The 8,833-nt window shown below is 41.2% G+C and overlaps 1 protein-coding gene across 1 annotated transcript in view; it reads left to right on the plus strand.

Moving 5' to 3' along the window:
- Nucleotides 1–8,833, plus strand: part of CUNH6orf52 (chromosome unknown C6orf52 homolog) — a 365,015-nt gene that overhangs the window by 37,862 nt on the left and 318,320 nt on the right. The gene's annotated exons all lie outside the window — the stretch shown is intronic.

The raw sequence follows: 8,833 nt of genomic DNA on the forward strand, positions 1-8,833 counted from the left end.
AAAAAAAAAAAAAAAAAAAAAAAAAAAAAAGAAAGAGATAAATGGAATGTAAAAAAAATAGCAAGAAGAGAAATAAGTTAAACTCATAGTTAAGCATAAGTAGTTGTTGATAACATTACTTTGATGCTGATGGTAATTGTGAAGAAATTGCCTAAGCATTGCCTAAAAAGTAGAGGCAAAGATTAAATAAATCTGGTGTATTCTCTCTTACTGCCCTAATTCTACTTTTGACAGAAAAGGTCTTTCTTTTCAAATTCTTAAAACTTTTTTCTTTTTCTGGCCTTATCAAGCTGGCTACAGTTTCCTTTAAAATGTTGAATATGAAAGTGGTAATGTCATCCTTATTACTTTCTTTAAATAAAATACTTCTGAGATTTCATCTTTAAGAATAACATGTTTGCAACCAGGTGTGGTGGCTCATGCCTGTAATCCCAGCACTTTGGGAGTCCGAGGTTGGTGGATCACGAGGTCAGGAGTTCGAGACCAGTCTGGCCAACATAGTGAAACCCCATCTCTACTAAAAATACAAAACATTAGCCAGGTGTGGTGGTGTACACCTGTAATCCCAGCTACTTGGAAGGCTGAGGCAGAAGAATCATGTAAACCCAGGAGGCAGAGGTTGCAGTGAGCCAAGATTGCACCATTGCACTCCAACCCAGTCAAGAGTGCAAGACTTGGTCTCAAAAAGAGAGAGAGAAAAAAAAGAATAACATGTTTGCAGTAGATTTTTGGTAGGTGGTTATACATCCAGGTTATCCGTGAGTTTCTTCATTTAGCCTCTTCTCCCTTGCTTCTTTGGAACCAAACCAGGTCCATAGACATTCTTTCTGCCAGTTCAGGCATTCTGATTGCATTGGTGTAAAAAGAAGCCGGGACTTGTGCTTTTGTTCATCTAACAGTGTCCTCTCACCTTGGAGAAATCGACTTTGCTGGCTCATTCTGAGATTTGTGGAAATCAATATCCCCTGCCTGCTTCTTCCCACATGCAATACTGTTTGAACTTTGCTGCTCTGGAAACTCCTTCACATACTTTGTGGTTTTCAGTTTGTATTTCTTCTAGTTTCAATGAAGTTAGAGTTGCTAGTTCTCATTCTCTTTATGGCTTTTTGATATTATTCACTGAAGGGGATTACTGACTTTTTTTTGACATCTTCCAGTAAAAATCACAGCTGAATTCTTATCAGAAACTTACAAGCTAATCCTAGTTAATTGGCAAGTGCAAGGACCAAAAATAGCCAAGAACATTTTGAGCACAATAACTGAAATGATGCTTTTGCTGTTAGAAAAAAAATAGATAAATGGAAAATAATAGCTTAGAAACTGACCCAAGGAGCTTAGACTGAGAAGCAAATAGCACTAAAAATCAGGAATATTCAATAAATGGTGCTGGAAACATTATCCAAATGGATAAAGATACATTAGATGCATTGCTTATGCCCACCCCAAATAATTTTCAGATCTATCAAAATGGTAAATCAAAAACAGAAAAACCATTAATAGAAAATATGAGAGAATAATCTTATATTTCAGGTTGCAGGGTAGGGCAGGCTTTCTTAGAGAAGGCTTAAAATGCATAGACCATGATAGTACCAGGATGGCTGCAGTAAGATAAGGGAGGAGGTGCAAACTGGGTGTGGTAGCTCATGCCTGTAATCCCAGCACTTTGGAAGGCCAAGGCAGGGAGATTGCTTGAGGCCAGGAGTTCAAAACCAGCTTGAGCTACAGAGGGAGACCCTGTCTTTACAAAAAATAAAAATAAAGTTAGCCAGGTGTGGTGGCACACACCTGTGGTCCCAGCTACTTGGGAGGCTAAGGCAGGAGAATTGCTTGAGCTCAGGAGGTTGAGGCTGCAGTGAGCTGTGATTGCACCCACTGCACTCCAGCCTGAGCAACAGAGTGAGAGGCTGTCCACCCTGCTGCCCTGCAAAACAAAAACAAACAAAAAAAAAAAACGAAAGAAAAAGAAAAAAGAAAGAAAGAAAAGGAAAAGGTGAGAGGCCCAAGGTAAGGAGGGATGGAGAGAAGAGTTGGGCAGATCCTGTGGCAAACTGCAGGCTTTAATGAGTTAAAGACTTTTTGGCAAAGTGGCAAAAGTACTTGAAGCAGAAAAGTAATCTTGTCAAATTTGCTATTTTTTTTTTCTTTTTTAGGCAGATTCTTGCTATGTTGCTTAGGCTGGAGTGCAGTGGTGCGATCTTGGCTTACTGCAACCTCTGCCTCCTGGGTTCAAGCAATTCTCTGCCTCAGCCTCCTGAATAGCTGGGATTACAGGCGACCATCACCATGCCTGGCTAATTTTTGTATTTTTAATAGAGACAGGATTTCACCATCTTGGCTAGGCTGGTCTTGAGCTCCTGACCTCGTGATCCACCTGCCTTGGCCTCCCAAAGTGCTTGGATTTAGGCATGAGCCACTGCACCTGGCCAAATTTGTGTTTTTAAATATTAGACTGGCTGCAATGGGTTGCAAGGGGATGGGGAGATATTAGGAGACAATTCAGGAAGCAGTTGCAACAGAGCAAATGATGAGGATGGCATGGATTGGAATGATTGCAGAGTGAATGGTAAGAATAGCATGTTACAAGATAAAGACAGGATATAGACTCAGCAGAACCTGGTGTTTGTTTGGATTTGTGGACTGAGGGAGGAGTTGGGGTCATCTTGGGATATGTTGATTTTAAGGATCCAGTGAGACACTCAAGAGGAGAGGTCGAGAAACCAGTTGAATTTGTGTGTTTGGAACTTTAAAAATGTGTTTGAGCTCCAGGTTTAAATTTGGAATTATTGTGTGTAGATGGTAATTAAGGTTATAAGGGTGACGAGAACACTTAGAACAGGGCATACACCTTGACCCTTGGGCTGGCTATAAGTTTCTGTATAGCCCACAAGCTAAGAATTGTCTTTATATGTTTGATTGGTTAGGGGAAAAAAAATCAAAAGAATAATAATATTTTCTGACGTGTTAATTAATGAAATTCAAATTTTTTGTTTGTAAATCAAGTTTTATTGGAACATGGCCATACCCATTCATTTGGCAGCTTTCAAGCTGCATGGCTATGATAGAGACCTAGAGATAGTGTAGTCTGCGGAGACTAAAATATTTGTTGTGTGGCCCTTTTGCAGACACTCTGCTGACCCTTGACTTAGACAAAGACCATATCATGATAAGTGAATAGGGCTTTAGGCCACTTTCTGATAAGTGTCCGCATCAGTGGTTTATTAAAGGATAATGAACTGACAAAAGAAGCTAAGAAGTTGCCAGAGAATTAGGAGAACCAGGCGTGGCTCAAGGGTGACCAGTTGATTTATTGACACAGAGGTCATTAATGTCCTTTGGAGGTTATTTGAAAGAAGAGGTCAATGGAGGAAGAGTGACAGAATGGAGATGAGCTAGGTTGAGGAGAACGGCATATACGAGGAACAGGAGGAATTGGAGATGGCAGCTGTTGACAGCTCCTTCTAGAACTGTGGCTGGATGAGAGGAGATGAAGCGTCTTAGGGAATATAAAGGCCTAAGGCAGACTAATTTGTCTTTTGTTTTTATTGAGATGGAAGAGACCTGAATATGTCTAAAGGCAAAAAGAAAGAAGCCCTTAGAACAGAATAGAATGAAGATTTAGAGAGAAAGGATCATCATTTGTACAAGTTTCCTGAGATAGAATTTTCCTTGAACATGGGTAGGTTTTGCTTATTTCAAGGTGGGCATAAATAGACCCTTTCTCACCAGGCGCAGTAGCTCATGCCCGTAATTCCAGCACTTGGGAGGCTGATGCAGGGCAGGAGTTCGAGACCAGCCTGGCCAACATGGTGAAACCCAGTCTCTACTAAAAATACAAAATTAGCTTGGCGTGGTGGTGGATGCCTATAGTCACAGCTACTTGGGAGACTGAGACATGAGAATCGCTTGAACCCAGGAGGCAGAGGTTGCAGTGAGCCAAGATTGTGTGATTGCACTCTACCCTGTGGATCAGAGCAAGACTCTTTGTCTCAAAAAAAAAAAAAAAGGAAATTCTTTCAGCATACAAATTTTTTTAAATCAATCTCCACATCACCCTTGTTTCTAATGGTTCAACCTTTCAGATTTCTTTTTGTCATTTCCTTAATGAGGCCTAATTGTCTCACCTATCCCCACCAATCTAAATTAGACATCAATTGTCTGAATAAATGAGAGATGCAGAGCACAAATAAGGAAAGATTTTGGCCAGGCTTAGTGGCTCCTGTCTGTAATCCTGACACTTCGGGTGGCCAAGGTGGGAGAATTGCTTGAGACCAGGAGTTTGAGACCAGCCTGGGCAACACAGTGAGACCCTGTCTCTACTAAAGAAAAAAATATGCCGGGCGCGGTGGCTCAAGCCTGTAATCCCAGCACTTTGGGAGGCCGAGGCGGGTGGATCACGAGGTCAAGAGATCGAGACCGTCCTGGTCAACATGGTGAAACCCCATCTCTACTAAAACTACAAAAAATTAGCTGGGCATGGTGGTGCGTGCCTGTAATCCCAGCTACTCAGGAGGCTGAGGCAGGAGAATTGCCTGAACCCAGGAGGCGGAGGTTGCGGTGAGCCGAGATCGCGCCATTGCACTCCAGCCTGGGTAATAAGAGCGAAACTCCGTCTCAAAAAAAAAAAAAAAGAAAAGAAAAAAATATATATAAATGTATAATATTTGTACTATGAAATATATATAGTTATTTTACAGACACACACACATATATGTAAAATAAAATCACTATCCTGGTGTGGTGGTGCACACCTGCAGTCTTACCTACACAGGAAGCCGAGGTGGGAGGATCTCCTGAGCTCAGGAGTCAGAGGTTGCAATGAGCTGTGATGGCACTGCTGCACTCTAGTCTGGGTGATGGAGCGAGACCCTTTCTCAAAAAAAAAGAAAGAAAGAGAGAACGAAAGGAAGGAAAGAAAGGAAAGAAAGAAAGATTGATTTTGACCTTGGATAGAAGGATTCTTCAAGAAGAAAGAATGTATACAAATGCAGGCAGACAGCTGAGAGAGTTTCCATGTCTTCTCTGTTTTGTGTTGCTATAACAGAATAGTACAGACTAGGTAATTTATAAACGATAAAAGTTTATTCAGCTCACAGTTCTGGAAGCTGGGAAGTCAGAGATCAAGGGGCTGCATCTGCTGAGGGGCTTTATGCTGCATCATCCCATGGTGGAAGACAGAAAGCCAAGAGAGTAAGAGAGGGTGGAACTCACTTTTATAACCAACCCACTCTCAAGATAACTAACCCACCCCCATGATAAAGACATGAATCCACTCATGATGGCAGAGGCCTCCTGACCTAATCACCTTTATTAGGCCCACCTCCCAACGCTGTTGCATTGGAGATTAAGTTTCTAACTCGTGAACTTGGGGAACGCATTCTAATCATAGCACCATCTGTTTGCCTGTGTTTGTTCTGTGAACTTGGAGGCAAGACCATCTATAGAAAGTGAGGTTGGTAGGGGAGGCTGGAGGTTTGAGAATAGTGGAGAAAGTCTGAAGTAGTCATTGCTATAGTGGAAATGTGTGGCAATCAGATCATCGTAGCAAGATCCTGGCTGGAATTGAGGGCCCAGTTGAAGCGATAGGTTGAGAACATACAGATATAATGTTCTGCTTGATTGTGCAATTTCTGCGCTAATACTCAGCGGTCTAAACAGAGATGATGGCTATCTGAATTCGTTATAGGACTGTGGATTTCCAAATGGATACAACCAAAAGAGAAAGGGGCAAAAAGAATGTTTGCAAAAGCAGAGATTGGCAGTAGGTATTATGAATAGCAAATAAAAAGAAGCTAGGAAGAGATGAATGGAGAAGGGGAAGGTAGAGGGAGTGAAATGTCTAAAATAAGTGCTGTGATGGTAGTTAATTATGCAAGCTGCGAGGGGATGAGGGAAGTGGGTAGATTAAATCAGATTGGGGCAATAGGCAGGTTTGGGGGATGTTTGTAAAAGTTTCTTTAAACATGATAACATCCTTGTACGAGAAAAGAAATGTCAGGTTTAGAAATGGAAAAATTGTCTATGCCATCATGAGATGTGGCCAGAAGTAATTGCTTCATATCAAACAGTCTGTTTGGAACCATCATGTCACTACTTGTTAGCTGTGTGACAATGTCTGCTTCTGTAAAAGAAAAAAATCATCATAGGGCCTATAGCATGGGAATTTCATGATGATGAACTGAGACAGTCTTCAGAAAGCACTTAGCACAGTGCCTGGCACATACTAAGAATTCAATAAATGTTAATTATTGATGTTGCTGATGCTATTACAGGTTCAATAACCCTGATTCTGTAATGCTTGGCCCCAGAAGTGTTTCATGTTTTGGATTTTTTTCAGATTTTGGAATATTTGCATTATGCTTACTGGTTGAGGATCCCAACCAAATTTTGGATTTGGTCGAGCATCCCAAATCCAAAAATCTGAATTCCTAAATGTTCCAATGAGCATTTCCTTTGAACATCATGTTAGTGCTCAAAAAATTTCAGATTTTGGAGCATTTGGATTTTGGGGTTTTGGATTTGGGATGCTCAACCTATACTTGGAACCAAATCATTATCTCAAGTCCTTTTGTGTGTGTGTGAGATGGAGACTCACTCTAATCGCCCAGGCTGGAGTGCAGTGGCATGATCTCAGCTCGCTGCAACCACCTCCCAGGCTCAAGCTACCTCCTATCTCAGCCCCCTGAGTAGCTAGGACTACAGGCGCACACCTCTATGCTTAGCTAATCAAGTCCTTTAATCTAACAACAATCTTGGGCCTCCAGAGTGACTCTTTTGTACATATGCAGCTGATCCTGAGTAACTTTGATTTCTCTTGGAATATAAACATGAATTCTATGGGAGTCACATTGACCTTGTAGTTAGTCACAAACGTGGCCCCAAAGCCTTGTGACCAGCATTGCTGTAGTCTGTGAAATATTGGATTGTAAATTTTTTCTTATAAACAAGATCACTAATACAAAATTAAATTTAATATTTTAAATGTTTAAATATAATTTAATAGACTAACAAAAAGAGCTGGAAAAGATACTACTTATTCATATTGTTATCCAAATGTTTACTGTTGCCTGTAAGGAAAGTACATTCACTCAACAGAGAATATTTAATTCAACCATGTATTAGGAATTAAGGGCATTGAATAAGACTGAGCCTTTTCTAAATATAAGGTTCTTTGAACTGGCTGCACCAATGCCATGCCCTAAATCGAGCCATGGCAACCCCCATGACCCACATGTATACCTCTGGATGGCCTCACAGAATTAGAAAATCTGAAGTAACTGGAAGACCATGAAAAGGGGAAGAATGATCAACCCCTGCGGAGCCTAATTAACTTGAGACATTCTTCTATTGTTCCTTATTCCCTCCCCAACTGATAAGGCAATTGGACTTTGTAACGACCTTGGTCAACCTCATGACTCCAGACCCTACGACCCCCTCTCAGCTTGCAAAAACTGCCCTAAACTGTAACTTCTGTAACTTTCTACTGCCTACACCAAACCTATAAAGCCAACTCCTATCCCACTGCCCTCCACTAATTCTCTTTTCTGACAGCCTGCTCACACCCCAGTGAATAGACAGTCATGTTGCTCACACAAAGCCTGTTTGGGGTGGGGGAGTCTTTTCATTCAGAGTGCGAGTTTTAACACTAAAAGGATTCCCAACCTGGATATGAAGAGAAATAGACATTAGATAAGATGTGAGAAATCTAATCAAAGAGGAGAAATAAAAGTGATAATGAAGTAGAGGGGAAGAAGGATTAATCTGCCTGGAACAGTCAGAGAAATGAATCTCTGTCCTTAGCTGTATTTATTTTAAGCCTACTCAAATATCTCAATGGTTCCTTCCTGGCCAGGGCAGTGAGACATGAATGGAGAGGAAGGATCTGATCCAGCAAATGCTCCTGGTTTAGAAACTAACAGGAATGTGGGAGTCATTGAAAAGGGAAGAACGTAGGATGTTTCAGAAGATTCTGCCTTGAATTAAGACAGATGGATAAGGGAAGGTGAGAAGTTTAAGAGCAAATGAGGGAATTCTCCTGTTCAAGGGGCAGTTGAAAGAAGTGCCTCTGCGTCAGGCATAGTGGCTCATTCCTGTAATCCCAACACTTTGGGAGGCTGAGGGCAGGTGGATCACTTGAAGTCCAGAGTTCAAGACCAGCCTGGGCAACATAGTGAGATCCCATCTTTACAAAAGTAAAAAAATTAGCCAACCATGATGGTGTGCACCTGTAGTCCCCGTTAGGAGGATCAGTTGAGCTGGGGAGGTTGAGGCTGCAGTGTGCTGTGATCATGCCACTGTACTTCAGCCTGGGTGACAAGAGTAAGACCTTCCTCAAAGAGAAAAGAAAGAAAAACAGCGCATCTGCTAAAGCCAGTTTTTTTTTTTTTTAATTTTAATTTAATTTTATTTTATTAAAGACGGGGTTTCACCATGTTGGTCAGGCTGGTCTTGAACTCCCAACCTCAGGTGATCCACTCGCCTTGGCCTCCAAATTGCTTGGATTACAGGAGCCACTACACCCAGTCAAAGCCAGTTACTAATTGCACTCATCTAAAAGTGAGACAGACATTATATGCATTCTGATCCCATGCAACATGAAGCTCTCAGCACCCCCCAGAAAGTCCTCTTGCCTTCCTGGCTAATTAAACCATAATTCAATCAAGGTTTTACATCTAATTTCCAGTCTATGGAATATATATGGGATACAGAAACAAGTTAAAATCAAAACAAGAAGGCAGTCAGCCACATCACAAATGTGAGAAGTTCTACTAAGCCAAAAGATCTATTCTAGAAGAAAGGAAAGAAAGATTTTTTTTTTTTTTTTGAGACGGAGTTT

This window comes from Cebus imitator, unplaced genomic scaffold, assembly GCF_001604975.1.
Source record: "Cebus imitator isolate Cc_AM_T3 unplaced genomic scaffold, Cebus_imitator-1.0 Scaffold43, whole genome shotgun sequence".
In the NCBI taxonomy this organism is placed as follows: domain Eukaryota; kingdom Metazoa; phylum Chordata; class Mammalia; order Primates; family Cebidae; genus Cebus; species Cebus imitator.